Source organism: Cinclus cinclus, chromosome 1, assembly GCF_963662255.1.
Source record: "Cinclus cinclus chromosome 1, bCinCin1.1, whole genome shotgun sequence".
NCBI lineage: Eukaryota > Metazoa > Chordata > Aves > Passeriformes > Cinclidae > Cinclus > Cinclus cinclus.
In genome coordinates, this window is record NC_085046.1 from 77708371 (window position 1) to 77734288 (window position 25918).

The following is a 25918-nucleotide window of genomic DNA, read 5'->3' on the forward strand; positions in this document are numbered from 1 at the left end:
AAGATTCACCAAAAACAAGGAGTCTCACCTAGGGGGATTTATACTGGGTCCATAGAGGAATACACAGCACAAGCCTTGATTTCCTAAGGATCCCATACAAAAATATGCCTTATCATTGCAAAACACCAATGTGAAAATACCAGAAAAAGCCAGCACTCTGAGCTCTACCTAATTTGCTTCAATGTCCTGTTTCAAACTGGGGGTTTTTTTAAGCTACATAATCTTAGTCAAGTGGTCAGTCTTTGCTAGAACTCTAAAAGGATTAAGGAACATTTAAGCCCTGATTTAGTATAAATTAATCTGTAACTGTTGATTAGAAGAGCACAAAAGCAGTTTTATGTTAAAGTCAACTTTAGAATATTCTCAATTAGAAAAAAAATCCTCACTGTTTAGAAATAATCTCACAAGAGTCCATAAGGCAGCAGATTGTCAGTGTAAATATTTAAACTTTTAATAACTAGATGTTTAGGCAAGCCCATAAATCCATAACTAATGGCATAACTACCCAACATCTACACTGACATTGCTAATTTTGGTTTTTGTGGACAGAAGGAAGGCTCATGTAAATACTGCAGAGCATTTTTTTCATGCTCTGTCTTTCTGTCAAGTCAGAATTGCTAAACCTTCCAGAGACATTCAGTTAATGTCAGAATAACCTATTTTCTGTCTGAAAAGGAACAGAACAGGTAGCACAGGTATGCAAAGCTATTCCATCAGCAGTGTTATTAGTTGACAGTCTTCCATGAAAACAAAAAAAAAACAAAAAAAAAAAAAAAAAGAAAAAAATACACAACAGTTTTCAGCATTTTCAGGGGAGAAGATGGCCACACAGGTTCTGAGAAATGACCATTTTGTAGATGAGTGCTTTTTCCCTCCTCCCCAGCATTACAACACATCTTTCCCACACCCCAGGGCACAGCTTCTGAAAGAGGAAAGTTTCACAACAGGCGCCGGCATACCACACACTAGACTGGGACAGCAGAAATGGTGGAGGAAGTGAAACTACCATAAGTTCACAAGTTTTCAAATATACGGCTGAATACAGATATCATGTAGCTGGAAGGAAAGAAAAAAAGTAGATCTGATTGGGTTCATGCAATGAGAGAGAGAAAATCTCAGAGCAAAGAATTTATGGAGTTTTGAATCACTTTACAGGTAGCCAAAATGGTTGATATTACACATGTATTATGTTTTGTAAAGAGAATTTACAAATAATATCTCTCCTTTTTTTGGTTGATTTTTTGTTTTGTTTTCTTTATGAGAAGAACTTTATGAGCTTTGGGCACTCTAATAAAATGAGGACCTTGTAGGTCACCAGGTCATCTCTAACCCCGGTGTTGTAATACCTTTGAAGTACTGCAGCAAAACTAATTTAAACATCTAAGGCCAGCTATGAAGTTGTGCTGGCAGACTTCTCAATATCTACAAATTTAGGATGATTGTAGGCTCTGAACTAATTAACAGCAGAGCTGGAGATAGGCTGCTCCATACAAGACCTGAATACAAGCAGGCACTCAGGCATCATTGGAATTTCAATCAGAACCAGGAAAGGCTTCCTAAGGCACAGAAGTGTTTTCCACCACCCTAAAAGTAACAGTTCTGAGGCCAAAAGGAAAGAGTAGGAGATCATCAGTATTTTCTTTCAACATTTGAGATTCTACCTGCATACCACGATATTGTGAAGCATGTCTGGTACAAGCCTAAGCAAGGAGAAAAGACGATTCAGAAGGAACTCTGATTCTTCCTGACCTAAACACAAACAGGTTTTCACCTCAATTTTAACATCAGATTATCTGAGAATCAGTGATCTGGATGACCAGGACTTCTTCAAGTTATTCCATGAAGCCAACAACTACATTATAAGGAACTGGGTCTAACTCACCTGGATTTGGCTTTCTTTATTGCCTTAAAAAGAACTTGACACAAAAAATCCCCATATGACAGAAAGCAAGCCACAACTCCAAAGAAAGCTCCTTCCTGCACACCAGCCACTGCAAGGGGATAGACAGAACTCCAAATAAATATAACCTTTTCAATATAGTGACAAGCCTTGTAAAAGCGAAGTGCAAAGTTGCAAAATTATTTGCTGTGGGATTGCCCTGGACATGCTAAAAGAAAGAAGTATCATTTCTTTCTGAAAGAGAGATGGAAATAACTGCAATAAATTGTATTTCAATGCTAGAATACCCGTATGGAGACAAACAATAAGGAATAAACTATAAACTGTCGGTATCCTCACAACTCAACACTACCAAATATTAGTTTTGTGTAATATAAAATAAATTAAGAAAAAGAAATCCAGGAGAACCTAAACTGTCACTTTCGCATAGAGGCACCAGTCTTACTATTAAAAGCAGTTTATTCTGCTTCTGAGGTGATTATTCCACTGTACACAATAAAAATGCCATATCGAGGATAGTATTTCTTCTGTTCTTCATAAAATTTATTCCTTAAACTTTAGACACTGATTCCTGGCATGGTTTGAAGTTGTCCCACCTATCTGAATTACACATTCTGGTGTGTTCAGAATTAAGCAGGGATTTCTCACAGTGCAGTGGACTTCTATTGCAGCAATAGAGACTCAGCACAATAATCTGAATGAAAAAGAAAGTAACACCTAACAGAAACAGTCAACCCTATGACTTCCATCCTGCATTTATTTTAAGAAATGCAGTAACTTACTCCAGTCTACTTGTGGTAGGAGAAAGGTGTTTTACAAAAGTTGTTTTACATCATAGCCATGTCATTATTTGATAACTATTTTCACACCTTCTCAAGCAAGAAATTGTCATCTTCTGATTTATGTGACAAAAATAAAGCTTGCATAAATGGAAATGCAAATTCAAGTACAAAGAGCAGGTGATCTGCACCCATCCAGTAAAACTAGCAAGAGAATTAATCAGTATTCTGGTAAGGAATCTGCAAGTGAGAGAGGCAGTATGGAGGACCATCCCAGAGGCCATCCCAGTAGCTGTGACACAGTTCTAAAAAAGTTTGCAATTTTAAGTTATTTGGCCTTCTTGTGTCTTCAATAAAGAAAGTAAAATTTTAAAAGCAGAACAGTGATGTGGACAATATTTAATCAGTATTATTTTGAAGGAATCAGACTTTTTGTCAAGGCAAAAAAACAACTTTATTCAGACATCTCCATTTTATGTATTTTTCTTTTTGTGTGTACCAACAGATTAGAATAGAAAGTCTTTGAAGAGTCAAATGGATGCAAATAGAAGCTGTTTACAGTGAGCGGTCTGAAGTGACTTCAGGAAAACTCATTATTACTCAGTGTTGACAGTGGTAGCCATGAGGTGTTCCAGGAATGGAAAGGAAAATAATTAGGAGTTGCTGATATGGGTGAAGTCATTCATGTATAAGAACATATTCCAAAAGGCGAGATGCAAAAGTGATAGCTGAAATTGTTCATTAGAGAGTGAAAAGCATCCTAAGAAATGACAGTGGGAAAAGATCATAACAGATCTGGAAGCTATCAAGAGATGACTGGGCTGATACACTTTCTATGCTTAATCAGTATTTACAAGGTAAAAACTAGAGAGCTTCATGCAGCAGAGCAGGGCTGAGTATATTCAGGTCTCCCCACAGGTCTGTGAAACTGTGTTATGTAAGTTCTTTCCATTCTACATACCTCAATTATTCACTACTTCCAACATACCAAGCACACAGGATATTTTATCTGTATCCAAATGAATGCAGTTGCTTGCTAAAAGTAATTATTTTCTCCAGCAAAGGAAGTAATCCAGAGACAGATACTTCTGCTTTGAGGTACTCATTTTTGTACCTCCCACTTGTTGGGGGAGGTTGTGGGGGTGGAAATTATCACAGAGAATTTCTTACCCCATGAGAGGATTTCAACTCAGTGCAGCTGAAGATATGGCTGATGGTCAAGGAACAAAAGGAGCTCCTTGCTCAGGGATGTGCTGTACTTGTATGCTTAGTGTGTGCCTCCTGGGCTCCATGCATTCCTATAGCCCACTGTGGAAAAGCTGATCCCATAGAATTTAAGACATGTAAGAGAGTATTTGGAAGAAACCAAAAGTAAGGAAAGAACAGTATTTTTTTGACATGCTGCTAATACACAAAAAAATTACTGCCAGCTGGCAGGCTGGTAACCATACAGCCTGCCAGAATAAACTATCCTGTGCCCTGGCAGAAGACTTTGCCAAGCTTTGCAATGTCTATTGGAAGTATGTTTCCCATACGCCTGGGCAGCACCAGGCAGTCTCTCACCTAATCTGCATCCAGGCAGGAGTGAACACAGGGAGAGGGGTTGAAGGAGAACAGATGAGCACAAAAGGAAGCCCATGGTCAGTCAGGGGTCTGGGACTACCTTGCACCACGTGGGAGAAAAAGTAGAACTTAAATTGGAACTGATGGCAAGAAAAGCCCTAAGATCCAAAGACATGCAGGACTTGGGAGAAAGTTGAGGAAATGGCACAAGAAGGATTCCTAATGGCAGAAATGTCTGTGTCAGTAGTTCACTAGAGAGGGTTCAGCACAATAAAGCAATGTATTTGAAAGAAGCTGCTGCTGTGATAAGGAATAGGACAACTGTGACAAATTGTAAGGACAATGTCCACAGAGCAGAAACACAGGAACCCCAGACAGGGGAAAATCACCCTGTTAAGGGACGAGAGGAGATGAAGTTCTAGCCTGAGAACCCCTGGGTGAGTACAGTCTTACCTGCTTTCTTTTGGTTTGGAAATTGGGAGGTGGAGGGGCTCAAGGGGAAAGAATATAAAAGAGGAAGGAAAGTTTTCAAGGTAGGAAGCCAATCCTTGATTCAGACAAACAAATTTTGGTCTGCGTTTCCAAACTCCAGAGAAAACAAGAATAAGTGCTTGTGACTTCTTGCTGCCTTGCAAAGATTCACGAGGTCCTGGAAACAGCTAGATTGGGTCTGGTATTGAACAGGAGTTAAAACCATGGAGTTTTGTACAATCCAATTCCTCTCTACCAAGAGTTTCCCATCTGTGTTTTCTTCTTTCCCATTATCTGAGCTAATGAAGATTTGTCCATTGTGCTGGTCCAGTCCCTAAGCAGTTGCCCAAGAGGAACAGAGGTGAAACAATTTCCAGCAAAAAACACACATACTGGCAGAGAGCAATGGATTAAATATAAGCAGAGGGTTAATCTGTTTTTCTATTCACTCTAGTATTTAATTCTATTAAGGCTATTTTAAATAAAGAGCTCTCACTCATACTGTAGGGGGATATTTTTTTAATTAATTCCAGGATATTTTTACCTTGCTGCTTTTTATTCTTTTTTTCACTCAAATGGGAAATACAGACACACACACACGTGCACACATGCATGCATGACTCAATTTTAAGAAAGTATGTCAATTTTTTTATGTCCTCAAGGACTTGGCAAACAGTAAGATTTTTCAAGCAGAGGAATGGCCAGGCAGCAGCTTTTAGGTTTATGGACACAAAGGCCAATAACATAAGGCACATACACTCTGTATCACAACTGCCTGCCACTGAATTTTCACAGTGGGTCAGTGACTTGATTACATAAATAGTGGAAATAAGAGATCAAACAATCCCCAACACAGCCAATCTCTTAATAAATGAAAGTCTTCTTGCATATGAAAAATCAGGAATTGGCAAAAGATAATCTGGGAAGGTTCTGGGCTTAAAAGACAGCACAAACCCAAATTTAAAGTTACTGGGTCCAGTAGATCTTGCTTAAATGAATTTTCATTATCTACAGCTTTTTGAAACATGATTAGCTTTACTAAACACCTGGTATTTAGGATGCTGGCTGTACAGAGGAAAGGCAGTAACTTAGAGAATTTGTTTCTAACTCACACTTCTCATCTTTGCTTCAAATAAATCCTCAGATCATTTTCATTGCTGTCATATCTGAGTTATGATAAACATGTCCAAAAATGGTCAGCAAATTATCTTCAGTGGGTAATTAGGAGTACTGATGAATGTGACTTTCTCCACCAATGGTAGATGTCAAGACTTCTCATTTAGGCATTTAAGTTTGCTTCTTAAGATATTTGGCAAGAACTGCCATGCTACATTTTCATTTTTTTGTAAAACGTGAAGAACACAGCAAAATCTTTTATGTAACAATGTGCATCAGAGCACTAGCCTTTGGTGCAAGGAGCTTCACAGATGATGAATCAAGGCTTCAAAATACCACCTAACCCAGGCATGTCACTGTAACTGAATTCAAATACCTGCTAACCACAGCTACTTACAATCCTCTGCTGAGACCCAGGTCACCCTAAAGACATAAAAAGAAGCAACAAAAAGGTGGGAGTTAAAGCATCTTCTATAACAGTCTGTTGAATATCTTAACCAGATGCTTTGTAATGATTTGTTGCTTAGCCAAGGCAATTAAACAAAAAAGTCAAGGTTTCATTTGCGGTCTAGGAAAAATGAAATTTCAGGTGTCAGTATGTAGCTGTCTTCAGATGTAATAACATGATACACTTTTCCTAGAAGCATGGTAAGAGAATTGAAAATTGCCACCTCACTTTGTCAGAGGGAATCCTTAATTAGCACCTACAAGATACCCTGTGCAGTCTTGTAGTGCCCCACAATTGTTGAGGTAGCAGCTAGTAGATAAACAAAACATCCTCTCATCTTTGCTTTATTCTTGATGTGTATTATATCCTTCTTAAGGCTACTTTGTGTGTCGTTCTGTGCCAAAAAAAAGCCATATGAAATAGAAATTCTCTGTAGAGTGAAAAAATGTTTTAATTTTTAGTTTTCTTTTAAGATGATGTGAGGAAAATATTTCTGAAGCAGTACAAATTACATGTACAGCTGAAATGGAAAAAGAGAAACATTGTTCCAAGAGAAAGAGGAAACAGCCTCAGAATACTTAATGAATTTTCCATGCATTGCTTCATCTGACCAGTTGCATTACTCACACCATACAACACACACAACACCTTCTCACCTCCCCAAACTGTGAATATTTTAGACAAAATATGAAAAAGAAAATTAAACCCATGTAAGTTAAGAAATTTCAAGCCCCTGAAAACAGGTGATTAAGGAGTCTTATCAATCACTCTGATTAACAGTGCTAAATTTGGATCTCGCTTTTAGCTTAAACAGATATTAGTGAGGGATTTGTCTTTGACATTCAGCGCTATTTTTTTTTATTTCTCTGCTGTAGTACTTCAGAGGGGAAATATCTGTGCAAAAATTGTACTTGTTAGCTAGGACAATGCACACAAGCCAGTTGTTGAGGCTAACAATACCCCTGAAGCAGTGCTTCAGCGCTAGACTGCGGAAATGGCAGAGCAACCCAAATGAACCCAGAATTTCAAGGGAGAGCTCTTTATATCCCTCTAATTGGGTGGACACATCAATCCTTGTTAGAGCACCTCAGTGATTCATTTGTTGTTTACTGAGGCATGTTCTGGAAGACTCCACTGGCATGCCTTTAAGGGTCACAGAGAAGCCTCTTCCATTGAAATTAAAAATCTAGTTGTCTTTAGCAGCTTTTTAATAAACAGGATTTCCATTTGACCCACATTAAAAGATTGCTTTGTTGAGATTTAGAAAGAAATATTTGTCCTCGCAAAAGAGCAGAGGGAGCTGTTAATATTCAGACTAGATTTTTGCAGTGATTACGTATTATTAGCACTTGAGTTTCAGATAAAAATTCATATTCTTCCTTTTGGAGAAGAAGTTCTCAAAAAGTCACCCTTCTTCCTCTCAGAGGCAGGAGCTTTTCTACCTACTGGAGTCTTTTGAAGAGACAGCTTTTCAATCAGACATGCTAATGCAGGTAAGGAGCTGGAGTGTTCCAAGTCCTCATCAGGCACAGGCTCGCACAAGACAGCCTGCAGCGCCAAGGCTTGGTGCCTGGCTTTAACACCAGCTACAGCAGGTGGTGGTGGTCATGTGGCTACCCACAGCACAGCCTGGGCTAACTTTTTGTGCATTTGTGGTGCTGCTTGTGTGGTTTCTGCAGATTGCTGAGCCCTGCGCTGCCATGCAGCTCTAGCGTGCACCTTGAGCTAACTCAACACCACTGGTGCATCACAGAGACGTCCCGGCAGCACCAGCAGTGTAGATGAGCAAAGCAATTCACAGGCAGAAGGAGAAGGAAGAAGTTTTTGATGCAGCAGCAGCACAGCTGTGCAGCTTGCCCAGCAGGAGCATTGGGTAAGCTCTCAGGCAGCGTTCCTCACACCCCCAATGCTGGGAAGCTTCCCAACCAAGAAGCCACGGGGCATCACCCAGGGGTGGTCAGGTCAGAAACCTTTGTGAGAACACAGCTTCACTTTAGTCAAAAACTGCTTTCTTTTTCAGTCTGTTCTCCTTGATGACTTTTAGTATTTTTTTTATCAGGGATGATATGCTAGCCATACATTTGTTATCTAAGTTACATCACAATTTACAGAAGCTCCATTCTTTTACTCAGTGTGAGTTTGCTTTACAGAAGCAAAACCACTAGAAATCAGGGGACAGTGTCTTGCTCCCTTTAACAGAGTGAGCACTAGTGTGCTTTATCCTGCATTTATGCTGACTATATGTGCTGAAGGAATGACACTGGACCCATTAACACTTGTAGGATTGTTTCAGTCTCTGCAGTGCCATTCACGTGTAGAAGAGTACAAATGTCAGGCAGCAGGATCTCTATCATTACTGTCCTATTTCATGATGCCATTTGGTAATTACTCAGTTTTTTAAGACTAAAGAGGGTCTGTCAGATTTTACAAGCATTTCTGAAATGCTGCATGTGCATAAAAGTTTTATAATGAAAGATAAAACTGGTATGATTACCACTGATTTTTTAATATGTTACTTTTATTCAGTGTAATTGAACTGAAAAGAATGGAACAAGGATACTTACTCTATGCAAAACAATACTGAAAGTGGTACTGAAACATGCAGTTGGAAGGCAGAACTATGGGGCACAGAGAAGTATAGCATACTGCTGTCCATGCTAGTGGAAGCAGCAAGGCAAAATGCATGTGAAATTCTACAGGAGGTGGTTAAAATTCTCAGAGGGATAAAATTAGCTCCCACAGTGCTTCCTCGTGAATGTGGCTATGGTGCTGCTGTGAACAGAGCCAGCTCCTGCACTTCTAAAGCTACCAAATGCATGATGGACAGACTCCCACTTTTATGGCTGCAATATAAACAAGCAGAAAGCTGTAGATCTGATGGGTGAGGCTGGTCCAACTATTCTCCACTTCCAGATAAAATCAGAAAATGCATTTACTTGCAGTTGGTTTCTCAAAAACCCCATAAATAGGCCTTTCTTTTTACTGCATTGCCTCAGGACATGGTAGAAAAGACTTCTCCGGGAGTTGGGAGTTTCAGTAGGCAGGAAGTGTCCAATGAGTTACTGCATGAAAAGACAATATGATTGCTGGGCTCACCTCATAAAACACAACTTTACACAAGAATAGCACACTTACCTTGCTGTCCTGACAAACTGTCTCATTTTTGGCTAACAGTGCTAAATTCCCCTCCCTTGAGCAAGTGGTACTGTTTTCCTGGAGCCAAATGGCTGACAGAGTAGACATAAATACAAAACCCCTGTACAAAATGAAGTGCAGATTTACAGATGTTTCATAAATACGCTAAGTGAGAAATCATAAATTATGGTAAGCAGCTTTCCACAGGCTAAGACATTTCAGAAAAAGTGCTAAGTTCCTGTTTACAGTAAAAAGGATTTCTTAAACCAGCACTGGTGTAGCAATTTGTTATGTGCAACATGTTTTCATTGCTCCTTTACTGAACTAATTTTATCAAGGAGTACAGCCTGTAGTCTGAACGACCTGTTTTGTAGTGGGAATCAAGAACTGCAGATGGAACTGTCAAGCTGAAATACCCTTTATCTTTTGAAGCAAACCAGAAGTGAGTCTTACATTAAACAAAAAGCTGAAACAAAAGCCCCAAAACTCATTTGAAGTGATCATAAATATGTATTAGTAATTAAAATATGGGCCCCTTGATTAAAACTGATGGAAATCCCCCCAATCTCCCTCCAGCCAGTATTAAACAAACACTCAGAAACTTGAAAGTATGAACCCAAATTTCCAGTTCAACATAACAGTTTTATAATAACAACCTACTCACTATTTTAATTATTCAAATTAAAAGGCAACATAAAATAAGAGTTTAGTGAGCCTTCTTCAACTCTATTGCAATGCCAGGATCACAGTATCCCTTGAATGGTCTGGCTCCTGGCCAAGACACCAAAGTGTTGAATGGTCAGAGGCATCCCTTCACTCACCATACCAGTTTGCTCATCCCCGAGTTTTACACATCAATCTTCACTCAGATGTAACCAAAAGGATTGCATGATAAACCATAAGTGTTATTTCTTGCTTTAACAGGAAAGTACTTTAAACAACAACAACAAGAGGGGAAAAAAAACAAGAAGAAGAAGCAAGCTTAAGATTTTAAGATTTGAGTCAGTCTTCATTTACACAAAATAATGGAAGTAAGAGATGCAGACAGTCATTAAAGGTCACAGTCTGATCTCCCACACTGGAACTCCCTTGCAAGACATACAGTGTTCTTTGGGCATATTTAGCCCTTTGTGACTGAAGTAATTCACTTACTATATTTTAAAGAAAATGCATTTTATTGGAAGACTTCACAATTGGGTTTAAGGTACAATTATTTTTTTAAATTTCATAATTTGATGTTTCCATGTTCTAGCTATAAGATGAATCATCTTACAAATGTGGGTTTAGATGAAAAACATGCATAGATGAATAACATTAAAAATCTTTACAGTCTTGGAATGAAGGTGTATTTAGGTGATACAGCTAAGCCAAATTAAATAGTTTGCTGTCAAGTGGGACAGCCACTGCCAGCTCCTCTTCCCTTAGACCTGGTCTGGCTCTTAGCTGAGCCTTGTGTGAGGTGATTCAGTTCACTGAGCTGTGAGGAAAGGAGCCCAGCTAGAAGAAAAACACAACAAACAAGGGAGAGCATGAAGCCAGCCCATGCCATGGAGCTGCTGTTTCAGGTCAGCTGTCATACCTGCACCCTTGGGGTGGAAGTATCTAACACCATAGGTAGGATTAGTTCTCAAATAAGGAAAAAAATCACAGACATGGTAATGTAAATTTTAAATTTTCGCACTATGTTTTTTGTCTTTAATATAAAGTAATGGGACAACTCTGTGGGTAAGATTCATGCCAGGCATTTAATTGGCAGCTGGGGACTTGAACATCTTCCCAGTAACTCCTACAAATAAAATACTGCATAAGGAGTACATATTTAATTATGAATTCAAACAAAGACATTTTCTTTATAGTAGAACTACATGGTAAAAACTGTCCCCCAAAAGATTGGCATTTATGCCATTTTCATATAAGCTTTCACAGTCAAACAGGCAAAAATTTAGCTCCCCTTTACTTAAAGAGGGTCACTTCTTCTGTAAAAGAGCATGTTTCAATTCTCCCCTGCCGATTTTAGACTTGAACCTGAGCTTTCAACACCTCAGTGAGGGCTCAGACCAGAGATATTCTCTTGCCAGTTGGTATTTTGTATAGCACAGAATAGTCAGCTCTATCAGTAGAGGCTGAGCCTGACCCAGCCAAAACAATAGTCTGCTGAATATGTTTTATAGGAGACAAGATTAATACCCCAGCTGAAGTCAGCAAGAGCAAGAGTTTGCATCCTGACTGTCCATGTTAAACATGTATTTCTTTAATTAACACTAATTAGTCCATAGGCTTTGGGTCATATTTCATGGTTTAGGTCTTAAACCTAGAAACTCTTATGAATTGTACTCTTTATTAACTGGCTAGTTAACTTACAGTAGATAATGGAAATGTTCACACTATCACAGAATGGTTTAAGTCAGAAGATACCTTAAAAGATGATCTAATTCCAAACTCCCTGCCATGGGAAAGGACACCTTCTACAGGATCAAGGGCTGGGGCATCCAAGCTTCTCTGGGCAATGTGTTACAGTGCCTCACCTCTCTTACTGTGAAGAATTACTTCCTAATATCTAATCTAAATCTACCCTTTTAGTTTAAAGCCATTCCCCCTTGTCCTAGCCCTACATGTCCTTGCAGAAAACCCTCTCCTACTTACTTATAGGACACTTCAGGTACAGAAAGGCTGCTCTAAGGTCTTCCTGTAGCTGTCTCTTCTTCAGCCTCAACAGCCCCAACTTTCTCAGCTTGTCCTCATAGCAGAGGATGTTGCAGATAGTAGTCTCAAAAACATACTCTAGTCATGAAATACAAACTTGAGTGTTGATTTGAAAATTCATGTTTATTTTTCTGTTCAGTAGAAAAGATTTCTGTTAAAGTTACTAATTGTGTCAGCCATCTCTGACTGATACCTGTGAGATATTTCTCTATGACAAATCAGACCAGCTCTGAGTTTCAGCATCAGCATGCACATAATACTTAAAGACAGAAGCTGTTTTCTAGAATCAACCTGTAAATTAAGTACCAACATGTCATTTTTAGTCCTTCATCTTGCTTACCTCTTGCTTACCCTGCAGACCTGATGAAGGCAGCTGATGAAACAGGCTTGGTTGGATAACTTGTGAACTGTTTTAACAAAACCAGATTAACCACCAAAACACACCTGGAGGCAGCTCTGATGCAGGATGCTGACTCAAACCCAGGACAAGCAGTGAAATCCCCACAACCACTCTAACCCACAAGCCTCATTCAATAGCTCCCACGCAGAGATCTCCTGCAGAGAAGTGGGCACTGCCTGTGTCTACGCTACTACATGCTCCCTACCTACCGTAGTACATGCTACTGCATAGCAGTGCACACTTGCAAAACCCAGTTTGTCTAGGGCACATTCATTTTTCTCACTGCCATAATTACTAGGTGTGCTCTTTCCCATGTACAGGCCCATGAACTGGGAAAAAAATTTCCACTTTGCAGTACTTTGTGTCAGTTTATATGACTTTATTAATATTAACAAGACTAATACCAGGGATTTAATTATTCTAACCTAAGACATATTGTTTTCTGACCTACCTTCTCAATGAAGAAATGAAAATGAAAAAGAAATGAAAATTTTCTCAATAAAAACTGCACTGCTGCACACACTTACCTTGCACAGATTAAAAAGATAATGCTTCTTCCTCTTCATGCAGTAGAAAACTCACCTTCACAATCGATATTATTCAAATTAACCTACCACTGGTTCCTCAAAGGAAGCAAGAATAAAGACAGGCAGAAAAGCAGACAGATGACAGAACACTGGGATTTAGTATTCTGGTAAATTCTTTTGTATTACGATTGCAAATATAAGCGTTTTATATTTACATATCTATATATATATCTGAACATCAGTCCAAATCAGCAGTGCCCACTCAACGATCCAAATTACAGTGAAATTCTAGTGCCTCACAGCTCTGACTTTATTAGTACAACTCAATTAGATTCAAATCAGATACTCACTGATCAACATGATTAATACCAGAATCAAGCCTACCGCTCTAGTTATGCTCCTAAACAGGCCTCCTTCTTGGAAAGGTTCACTTCAAAAAGTGCCAACACACTGTGTTGCTGAATAATCTAACAATTAGCAGCTAAATGAAGGTGAGCATTCCCTTATCTCTAATAACACCAAGACATGGGCAGCTAGCCAAGAATCTGGCACATTAAATAGAAAAACACAGGCAAAATCTGCAAGTGCTTCTTGAGAGCATACTATTTCCAGTAAGCACATATGGAAACTAAAATGCCTCTTAGGTTGCCCTCAGGTAGGAAAAGATTGATTGATTGATTGATTGATTGATTGATTTCAAACACACAGTCCAAAGCATGGGTAGCCCCTGGTATTGAACCAGGAACTTCAGTGGCAGCTGCCCACCTCCACACAAAAGATAAATTGCACAAAGATATTTGTTCAACTAAATATTATGTTTATTCAAAATCATTTGTGAATACATCAAGGATTTCTTTAGAAATTATATCACTTTCCAAGCTATTGTTGTTATACCATTAAGTTTCAGTCACCTTGTGTTGAAAACTTGAATAGCTTTCTCCACTCATCTGTGGAACAACACAGCAAACGTTCCTGCAGCCTATAAATAAAGTAACAAAAGACATCCTAATGTCCTATCAATCAGAAGTACGCAACTGTCCTCAGATGCAGTCATACAATTTCATTCTGGGATTGAAGAGTAACATTTTCAAACACACACAATTACTTATCACTCTCTTGAAATAAAACTTAGGAACTGAAAAGCCTCAATCATTTTTTTAAGCTTTACTCCCCTTCTTGCACCACAGCACCATTTTGAAAAATAGCTTCAAACTTACAGCCCATTTAAAGAATTGTGTCAAAAGTGCTGTGAGAAATCTCCCTTTAACAGCATATGCTGTTCAGCATCAGTAAACTAAATAGCCTCTTGCCAGCTCTAGAAAAGCCTTATTTGTGTATTTATTTCCAACATATACCATGTCCAAAAAAGCATCTTAGCAGAGGGTTCATCTTTGGATCTCAATATTAACAGAGCTCAGACACACTGCCCATAAATCAGTACACTTGGGAAGGATTTTGTTTCAAATGAACTAATTTCTCTGCACTCAAAAACTAGCTCACTTCAAAGGCTCCCCATGTCCCTGATCGCACAAGCCATAAGACTGAAAGATACCTCAAGAGAAGTCAAGATATTCCCTCTCCTTGCCCCAAGGCAGAATGAGTCATATTTAAGTCATCTCTCAGTGGTTATTTCTTACCTAGTCTTAAAAGAATCATTCAGTTATTTACACTGCACTAAACTAATGTGTTCATTTCTCCCTTTCATAGGTCCTATTTGATTATTCTGATTGCTTACATGTACATCCACTTGAACAGTAGCTCTCTTTTATGTGGCATATGACCCACGCAAGCATTATCTTTAAAAGTTCAAAGCATGATATGAAAAAAGATATCCTTCAATGTCCATTTTAGGATAGTTAAAAGGTAATTTATTCTATTCTGGTTCTAAACACTTAACACAACTAAGGAATGGACCTCTGTTTTCCCTATTTTCCCTTTCTCATAAACAAAATCTTCTTTATGGTAATTCTGACCACATATTCCTAACTACCACATACTGTCTTTATTAGAAATGATTCCACGGACAAGGAATTTTTACTACAATTTATTCATTAAAATTATTTAAATAATTTTAACTCAGTTTACTGATCATCTGTCATCTCTTACAGTGTAAAGAGCAACAGTTTTCCTCAAGCAGTCCAAAGTTATCTATGTGAACAGTAGAAATCCCATTTCTTGTGTACAGCTCAGTTACTCGCCTGTTCTAAGTGACAGATCACAGAAAGATGATTTCGTTTCCATTAAAGGTTTTAATGTGATTGCAAGCTGTGAGGTGTAGTGCTAAGTTTAAAAAATATTCCACTGTGTTAGTTAAGATGAACTCTCTATTTTTTACTTTATATGAAGGTATTCCTGGCTGTGACTCTGTAACTTTGAAATACAGTCTCTTAGGAACCGTGAACAGATTTAACCACAAATAGCTAAATGTGCCTAGATACATGAAGTTATATTTAACTATCTCTCTATCTAATTTGATCAGGGGACCAGGATCATATGGCTAGATTGATTAGATAAAACAGGGCATTTGTAACAATTAAGTCACCTCTTTGGTCTTCCTTCCAGAGCAGGGAGCCAATGAACATCACTAGTGCCACAGCCAATGATTGGCACTTCCAATCAGGATGCAGTCTCACCAAAGCCACTGTTTTTGCAAGGAAGCCCAGAAGGCACCCTTGGACAGTCTGATTTTATTTGTTTGCTTTAAGAAGACCAAGGGAGCTCCTTCCCTGTTGGAAGCCCTAAGGAGAGGTTTCCAAAGACAGCAGGGTGAGACAGGCGAGAAATTCAAGTCAGGAACTAGAAGCTCAGGAAAAAAAAAACTTGAAATGCTGAGGGCCAGGTAGTAGACATGCAGTCAAATTGCAAGGGTGTTGAAAAGAAAGCTCAGGACTAGGGACGACTCTAGTTTTTCATTCCAATGCACAAAACTTCTGTATACTTGAAACAAGCATTAATATTCAAAACTTGAAAGGGCTTGTGGGTGGAGATCAGGCTGTGAATAAAACTTATATTTGTCTATTGTTTTGGCTCTATCAACACTGTAAGTTTTCTGTGTGTATGGAGTCAATTAACTGAGATGACTAGCTCTAATTCCAATGAAAATAATGTCCTTTGGGGGGAGGGAGGGGGGCGGGGAGAGCACAAGGTACAGCAGTTGTTCTGAATCAATATCCTTCAATTCCCCAGCTGCCTGCCTGGGGACCCTCCAGAGAGACCAAAGCCTATTCTGCATCTTCACCCTGCAGCTACAAAGTTGTCCTTCAGAATAAAAAACATATATTGTCATCATGAACCATGGCCTGAGCTGGGTCCTCACCTTGACAGCATCATACACAATGTTCACAGCAATCATGTTGTTGTCTGTTGTCTCCGTCATTCATAGAAGTTATGCTTTATTTAAACACACACACACACAAAAAAAACCAAAAAACAAAACAAAAAAAACCAAAAAAACAAAAACAAAAAAAAACCCCTAGAGCAATTAGAAGTGGATCCAAAGATTGGTTGTCTATAAAAGAAGTCCAGGCCAGTATGACTGTGACAGCTACTGGCCTTTATGCAATATGCAACCCAGCACAGCCACAGCTTGACAGAGAAGCTTTGTCTTTTATAATAGCAAATGTTTCTCCTAAAACTGTGTTCTGGAAGGTTTTTCAGCTCACTAATGCAGTCTAATTATGAGTTTGCAGCAATTTAATTTTCTACAGGAATCAAATCTAGTTCTTCATGAAAATGAGACTGACAATTCAAGCTATCACAGAAGGGTTGTGTTTGCTGGTAGATTTTTTTTCCATTCAGTCAAGAGTCACTTTTGTTTAAAACTAAAACATTGTGTAAAAAGGAAAAAATGTTTCCTCTTTCAGTCAGCAGAAGAAATCACATTAACATTTCTTCAGCTGGTAAGAAGTTTAAAACTGTTGAATGCTTTCAGCTGGCAGAGCTCCAAGTTTTCCATATTGTTACAAGGATTTGCATGAAACTTTGTTTGAGACCAAGTTCTCATGTTGATACCATCTCACTTTAGTGAACATCTAGATTTGGGAGCCGTATGCATGCAAACCGTTGGGGTCTAGTAGCATGAATTATAGAGTTTAAAATTAAAGTTTTACAAGAAGTGTTTCTGGACTCGTACCTCCGCTCACTACGTATGAATGCCAGCACACAATTAAGCTGATGACACAGATCTTCCTGTGTTCTACATGTCTGCTAGTGCACACACTGCATGTTACTGTGTGATTATCAAGGTGTTCCCCGAAATAGGCTGAGTTAGTTCATGGCTGAAGATACGGACTTCTAGAAAGGATAAGCAAGGGAAATGGCTACATAGCCACCATGCTAATTTAATTTAAATACAGATAAGTGAGCTACAGTAACATGGTAAGGAAGGGCAGAGAGCCAAAGCTAGATGAAAAATTAGTTTGAAGATAACAAAACTTTTTTAATGGATACACTTACAAATACAGACAGATAAAATAGGGTATATCCCAACAGGTTAGGATACAGTTTCTAACAAGTAGCATTTCAAATAGCTTCTTCAGACATTAGAAAATGTGCCAAATAATTAGTTTTTTAAGTAGAAAGGAAATAAAAGCTGCTGAGATAAATATTTCTATTCTCAGCCTGTCATCAAATTTACTGTCATTGTTCGACAGAAAACTCCTGGACAGACATTTTTTTCTGAACTACAAATCTGTCAGTGCAGAATTTCCTTCGCTCTCTATCACCTCTGTGTTTCAGATGATGAGGCACTCGGATGTTCCTCATAGGGTCAATCTCTGTGGGAGAGCATACAACACCAGCTCATTTCCCTCAACACCATACTGCATACATCAACTCCAACTCAGAACACACGTGGCAAGTATTTAAATATACAATACTTATCCTTCGTCAAGCATTTGTCATCTGTTAACTGATATGTTTGCTCTTCTCCTTAATGTCTTGACAACAGTGACATTCCAAGAGATGTTTGCAAGAACACCTGTAGGTGATTTGCAGTCCAGTTTGGACCCTTGGAAACAAAAGGTATCTCAGCACTTAAGGCCTCTTTCAATACATTGTGGACCAGTGGATTGTCAATGCAGTGTGCTGTTCAGTCAGGAAATGAGACACCATAAAGAGTGCCACATTCCTATCGCTGGCAGCGCCAATAATTTCTTCGTGAATCTGTCAGTCACTGACCCATCCACAGAAGAGAATGACAGCTGAACTTTCAGTGACCTAATAATCATTCTAGGGCTCAGAAAAAAATACTGTAACATTAGGTTTTTTGAGCTCTGTTGAGGCTTCTATTCACTATTACAAGAACAGGAAGATAGTGAACTCTGGTGAACTATCATATTTCAGTGCCCATGGCTGCTCTTACTTAGCTTGGCTCTAAAAGTATTATTCATTACGGTAATGCCATCCATTCAAGGCAACTGGATGGAAAGGATGGACCACTAGGCAGAAAGCTGAATGTTCTTCTAGATATCACTAGGGAAACTAGTACTGAATAAATCATTAAAATGCACAATACTGTTGGAACATCAGATGGCTACAAGCAGCTTAAAAGGTTTCTGCTGGTATCTCTTCACTGGAGGATTTTTTCCAGATGAAGATCTCTGAGGGTAGGAAATGAGAAAAGGGAACAACAGGGAATAGATAAATTCCTCTTAGTAAAATTCTCTTCTGTGAGTAATACCAGATCCCTCAGGGAAAAAAAAAAAAAAAAAAAAAAAAAAAAAAAAAAAAAAAAAAAGAAAGAAAGAAGATATCTTCAACTTGTCACTCTCCTTGAACTCTCACATCCTACAGCATTCTAGAGCTATCAGAAAGCTCTTAGCTATGCTTGCTGGAGTTACACAGCTGTGTGGAGTGCAAACAAGACAAAGGTTTCCACATTTTCACATTTGCTTTGTTCTACTAATTTAAGCATTTGAATTACAGGCTCAGGGGCTATCCTGAGTACTCAGGTACCCTACAGAAGCCTCACAGTGAAAGCTCCAAGCGAAATAAAGTTACAAACCAACAGTACTCTCCTGCATCTCCAGCAAAATGTGGAGTGGAAGAGCCTGGAAAATCTTGCCTGATTTTGAATTTTATCCTCTGGAGAATTTCTGTCTCCCTTGCTTTGCAAGGCCTGTAGATCTGAAAAGAAAAGCAGCGGCTAACAAGCATCTTTCACCCTTTCTTCAGTGACACAGGTATTCCCAGTGCACACTATACGTTCACTTGGTGCAGAGTTTACATGCAGGGCTGAGTGATGCTACTGGAGGAAAATGAGCCTCACTGTCTCAGCACATCTAGTTAGGAAATGTTGGTCAAAGCAGTTAGCACATCTTCCTCATTTGCTTCAGTTTTTCTAGTGATAGCAAGAAGCCCCTAAGAACTGTTTTCACCACCTCAGATCTCACTGAATTTGCCTCCTCCCACCAGATCTGCCTAATTATCAGCAAAAGTCAATCATGCACTTACCAGCACTGGCCAAAATACAGCAACCTTGCGTTACTGGAAACTTTGTGTATGAAAGGGAAACGTAGAAATAATCTGAACACCTCATGCAGAGGTGACAGGTTTCACCCTGTCCTTTTCCAGACTCTTAATTTTATACCACCCCTATCCTGTTTTTGTTTTTGTTTTCATTCTCCACTAATGACGTGCTTCACTGCCTTGAAGAAGGATGATTACAGGAAGCTGATGTAGCAATTCTGTGGCTCCAGTCTATCTCAGACAAATACATATGGAAACATTTCACATGGTGTAACTCTTCCATGTTGACTATGTTTGTAATTGGGTTTTCACTGTTTTCTACATTCTGATTTGTGCACATTTGGCATATTTTTTTCAAGGTAGGAAGATGAGAGAAACTTGCATAGGTTCTATCATTGTTGATCCATTCTTTGTTTTATCTAACTTTGCTTCATTTCTTCTCCACAGCTCAGCAATCAACTTAAATTTGTCTAGTAGATGCACATCTATAGGATCCCTCTATGTGACCATCTACTTCATCCTAAAACAATTAATAACATCAAGATGTAATTTTGAATATGAGCCCTCAATCACCAACCAAGCACACAAGAAATACCATAATAGCAGAAAATAAGGTCAGAAACTATAACCAAGCTCTGTCCTTCTGCAGGGGTTATGTTCTGCATCCCTTTGAGTATTCAAAGACTATTGAAACAGTAGATAGCCAGAAGCCCCCAATTTCACTACTTGTACAGAACTAGCTTCCATTTGTCACACAAAGTCATGATGGCCTAGATTTCTGTCATTAAAATTAATTATTGGGAAACTCTGTCATTATAACTATTAGGCTTTTGCCTGAAGGAAAAGGTTATGCTTCAGCAGTGCACTCATATCCTCATCATGCCAAGGTATCAGTATTTTTACAAGCACCATCATGACATCATCCATCAAGGCTGGTAGCTAAGGCCCAGTCTTTTTATACATTCAGTATTGTATCCTTTGTAAGGACAGAAAATCTCCAATCAAAATGAAGATCCTGCCATCAGTACTATGGTTTACGTGAAGTACCAGGCCATGCTGTTCTGGCCAACTACTAAGGCAGTGTACACAAAATAAAATCTTTTGAAAAGATGTTCAAATTCCTAAAGGTAAAAAAAAAAAACCTGGATCAGCAGATCATAATCATATGTGGCACCACTTACCAGGCTAAAATCTAAACTATGCAACATGTGACTAAAAAGCATGTGGCTTTCCCAACACTATCGCACTGGTGGGGTACTTGGCAGTATATACCCAACAAGTCAGGCAACTATACAGACTACTTCATTCCTATTCTGCAGAAGACAATACCAAACACATCAAAAGAGATCAGTCGATGACTTATATCCTAAGACAGAAGGTTTTTATTAATAAAACTGTTTCCTCAGAGTTAAATTCCATTAACCATACTTAGAACAGAATTACTACACATCTTGCTCCCAGGCAAAACCTGACCATTCCACATGTGTTACAAATCAGTATCTCTTTTCATTTATTGGTGTGCAGAAGAAAGTCTAAGGATTTATTTTCAGATTTTGACAAGTCAGGAACCTTGCATGTTTGAGGAATCACATTGCTATCAATCTATTTCTATTTTAAATGTATTAATTCTCACGCCAAATAACCAATAGATGCTTGTTTATATTAATCACATTTCTCCAACTTGAAGTAATACACTTAGGTGGCATCACTTTTAGGGAAGAGAACTGTGAGATACAAGATATTGTAAGGAAGATTTTAAGGTCCTTTCCATTCTGTATGAGGTTTCCCCTCTTCTTCCCCCTGCATATTTTTTTAATCTTGAAAGCATTTCCTACTAATGCATGAAACCCCCATTATGCTGCATATGGTTTCTATTATCAAGTCTATAATACTTTCAGGAATTTCTTTGATTTCTCTGGTTGATACCTCATTCTTTTCATTCCTGATTGACACAGAAGCAGCAACCCAAGTCATTCCTAAGTATCTTTCTTTAGTTATAGTTACAGCATATAGTTAACAGTCTCCATATTGTTATAGCGTATCTCAAAATGGCCTGCCTTTACTACCCTAGTATGAACGAAGGTAAGGCCTTGAATATTGGTTGATTATTATACTCTTCATTACGTATTTGAAGATCATCCAGTTTTCTTGATTGAAGAACTACATTTTGCCCATTAAATTTGCATTGCACCCATGGACACTACACTTACACACCTAAATCAAGACCTAGGATTTGTCCACAAATGTGTACAAAAAACCTGAAGAATACTCTTCATAGTGATGAGACAAAATAAAAAAAAAAAAAAGGGGGGATGGGGGGGAGCAAAAAAAAAGCAAACAGAAAACCTCCAAAATTCCTGTTTTCAGAATTAGTGCAAGATCAGCTTTCCATGGCAGATTTCCAAATAATTACTAGCTCAGTGGTAGCTGAGTGTCTGAAAATGTAACCACACAGGACTCTCCCAAGATTTCATGGGAAGGCTTGTTTCTACTCTGCAACCAGATTTTTTTTTTTTTTGTACCCTGCTCAGTGTGCGCCATTGGGCCATGGGTGGATGCTGGCACAAGGGAAGAATTTACCATTGTTCAGATGGAATCCGTCGTGTACGCAGGAGGTTCTGCTGCAGGACTTCATGGTTCAGTGCATGGGGCAAAGCCACCAGTGGAACAGAGCACAAACAGACGAAGCTTCACTCGGAAAATACAATTTATTCCGCAGACTTGATTTTGAAAGATCAAAACACAAACACTTAAGGAATGGAGACTGCCCTAGACATGGTTCAGAAATTATGGAGGTTGCATACTCTGTACTCTTAGGGTAAGGGTATGTGCCAAAGGTATTCCAGTTTCTGAAATAAATCAACCTTGTAACACCACGTTGCTTCAGACGGTGTTGTATTTCAAATACGTATGGAAGAGAGTGGGGGAGGGAGAAAAAAATTTCACCTGATTGTTGCTTCAGACAATAACTTGAACAGTGATTTCACCATTTTTACCCTTTTAATGTTGATTTTAGCTGGATATTATATACTCAGAAGTTCAAATCAACAGAAAAAAAAACCTGCTGCATTATTGTTTTTTGGCCGCTACATACAATTTTCCTGTATTACACAATCAGCTATTTCATACATGAAGCATACAAGAATAGACAGAGCCATCATGAATTTCCCAATGTTTTGTGTTTATTCTGTCCACAGATCAGAGTCGATGCTCCCTGGCTACACTGAAACAGACAGACAAAAATAAAATACCCACTGCATACAATCCACTAGCAAGGGAGATCACAAAACAAAGCCTCTCCCTCACAAGAAATTCCGTGAGACAATGAGTAGATATCACGTGCAGAAACCTTTGGCCATGTCCTTGCTTAATCTTTTTTCCTCATCCCTAAAATTGTCCAGAATTCTCAGAAATACCCTGAATACAAAAGGATTTTGTGGGACAAAGTATCTTCCCCTGGAGAGAACAGTAGCAGCAGATGCTGCGTCTTCCTTCAGTATGGCACTCCCACTCCAGACTCTCCCTGGCTTAATGGGGAACATCTACACAGGGAAAAATCTCTCAGTGTTTGAAGCCTGACCACCAGTTTAGGTGGTGCCTGGCAAGCATCTGGTAAGCAGAGAAGGGACATTTAGACATATTTAAGTGCTCGGATGGCTTCTTCAGAAGAGATCTTGATTGGAAACACTGTAAATATCAAGTAATTGCTAGGAAAGGGGTCTTGGGGTGTATGTTTTCTAGTGAATGTTCACCACCCTCGAAGGAGAAGCAAAAAAATCCATTGCCATCACCTGTTTAGCAGCCCACTGGCAATATTCTTTTGTCAGCTTTAACTCCAACCTAACTAACGCACCAGTTGTCTTCTGTTCAGAAACTGTCATTAGTTTACAAAAGTATCCATTCCAAACAGGCTTAAGCATGGTCCCTCTAAAGAGAGATATGTACCCGAATTTTGGACAAGAGTTGGGAAAGAAGAGTGGTGAAGAAGGAACAGGCACCAATGCCAGCGTAAAGACGCAACAATTCGAACAAAAGAGATCTCAAGATGTCGCACTAACACGCAAGCACACAATCTTCCTCTTGATAGATTGCTTCCCCTCGGTAGAGGGAGATGCTTCAGGAGACCGCCCTCCCGGGCGCGCGGAGCACTCGTGTGTCTCCTGGAGGGAGCCCGACAGGGAGCGCATCCCTGCGGCGTGGCTGCTCCGCGGGGCTTCCCACTGCGGCACGTACGCGGCACCCGCCTCGCCCTCTTGGCTCCGAGCGACCCACGAACGACCCCACTCCGCTGCAGAGGGACCCTCTGCCCCCCAAGGCCGCCGAGAGGAGCGGGGCGGGTGTGGGAGCCCGAGGCGGGGGAGCTCTGGGGACACCCGCGGGCGCTCGCCCGCCGCCGACCGAAACCCGCTGCGGGCGGGGAGGGGGCGGGCAACACGGCCGGCCTTTTCCCCTTCCTAAATGCCAAATTTTTCGTCGCTGAGGTGAGGGGGGGGGGGGGGGGAACACGAATCCGCTCCGCCATCGCGCACAGTAACAAACGCCAAAGTTAAGCCGGGCGCAGCGAGGGGAAGGAGGAGTGCCGGGGTACCCTGGGTCACCCCGATGAATCACGCCGGGGCTGGCGGAGGGCGGGCCGGGGGCAGCGCCCGGGGGTCGCGGCGCAGCGCGGAGCCTTTGTTCCGCCGCCGGCCCCATCCGCGCCGCCGCCTCCGCGCATGCGTCGGGCACAGACAAAGGCGCGGGCAGGGAGGCGGGGGCTTCCCGCATCCCCCTCCACTCAACATGCCCCTTCAGCCCGCATCCCTCTCCGCTCCGCACCCCCCTTCAGTCCGCATCCCCCTCCGCTCCGCACTCCCCTTCAGTCCGCATCCCCCTCCGCTCCGCATCCCCCCGCGCGGCAGGAGGGTGGGGGAGTCCCGAGGGCCTGCGTGTCCTCCTCCCATTCCCCCGCGTGAGCCGCCACGCCCAGCTGAGGCGCGGGGAAAGCGTCCTGCGGGAGCCGCGTTTGAAAGCCACGCGTGTGCGTGGGGGAGAGGCGACACGACGGGTCGGGAGGGGAAAGAAAGAAAAGATCGAGGGGAATGGTAGCTTTCTTTGGTGGGGGAAAAATTGAAAGCCACAGGGATGATGGGGACCTGTGGGAAGCGCAGGGCGGCAGCCGGTGAACATTCATAGAATAGGCGCACCGGGGTGTAGGGCAGCAGCGGCGATCCCTGTCGTGTTTGACGGCGGGTCCGTAGCCCCTGCTCGGGCAGCCGAGCCCCCGAGCCCCGGCGTGTGCTGCCCCGCCGAGGGCAGCGCTTCAAACCCGCCGGCGCGGCCACACGCACGCGTGACCGCGGAGGCAGTGCCGCTTCCGCGCTGCCTCGCCGGGGACAATCTCCTTGTCGCCGGCCACAATGGGCAAGAGCCGCTTCCCGGCTCCTCACCCGCCCCGACGCCCCTCGCACCCCGCGGAGCCCCCCACCAGCCGTCCGGCCCCCAGCGATCCCCCTGCAGCACCACCGCCCCCCGCCCAGCCTCCCTGCCATCTTCCTGGCGCCTTGCGTGCTTTTCTCACGGCGCTTCCTTTCATGGAGAGCTTGGGGCATCTTCCCTTTTATTTTTTTTAATTTTTTTTTTCATTTCAAATTGTTATTAATAATTAAGCAGACTCCCTTTAGAAACACGCTAAAAGCACCGAAAAGAAATTCGGCATAAACCACTATTATTCCCACCACACCCACTGCTACCCCCACCCTTCCCCAAGAGATCCTTCCCGGGCATTTAAATCTCTCGGAATCGCCTTCGGTCCGTTGTGTGCCTCGATCCCGCTCCCAGGTGGTTCCCTCTCGAGGAATCGAGCTCCTCGCAGCAATATTCCTAAAATGTGCCCGGGCAGGCGCCTCCTGGGCTGCTCCACTCTCTCTGCTCTTAACGATTCACACGCACATCTCCTCTCCCCACAACCGAGACGCAACGGAAGGGGGGAAAATGATAAAAATGGCAAAGCTCTAGCTGGCTGCTGTGTAAATGGTATAAGTGAGACACACCGCGTCTTACCTTTATGTGTTTTTCCTCTGTCCCTGTCGGTGTGTTTGTGTGCTGGGGTGTCACAAAGAGAGTCCCAGGTAGCCCAGAGCCCCCTCGCCTCGCTCGGAGCGCTCTGGCTCTCGCCCGCTCGCTCCCTCGCCGGGACTGGAGTGCCTAGTGCCTGCTGGAGCACTGCCGCCGCTACCGCGGCTGCTGCCTCTGCATTTCTCACTCTCTCCCCCTCCCTCTTTCCCTCCCTCCCCCCTTCCCTGTGACAGTCTGTGGGCAGTTCAAAAGCCACGCGCTTTATTTATTTATTTTCCGGGCTCGCGGGCGGGGGATGCGCTGCTCGGCGCTGGCGCTTAGGGGGCGCACGGACCCCAGGTTTAAATATCA

The 25918-nt window shown here is 41.2% G+C and overlaps 1 protein-coding gene across 2 annotated transcripts in view; it reads right to left on the reverse strand.

Annotated features, from left to right (window-relative positions):
* The window catches only part of BASP1 (brain abundant membrane attached signal protein 1), a 50833-nt gene extending 25138 nt beyond the window's left edge, over positions 1-25695 (reverse strand). Inside the window, exon 1 of one of the 2 annotated variants that reach the window (XM_062499600.1) lies at positions 25553-25695. The gene's annotated coding sequence lies outside the window, so the exon portion shown is untranslated. Of the gene's footprint in view, positions 1-19495; positions 19608-25552 lie in introns of those variants that run through there. The other variant, XM_062499609.1, reaches the window with a different exon arrangement.
* Between the last annotated feature and the right edge of the window lie 223 nt (positions 25696-25918).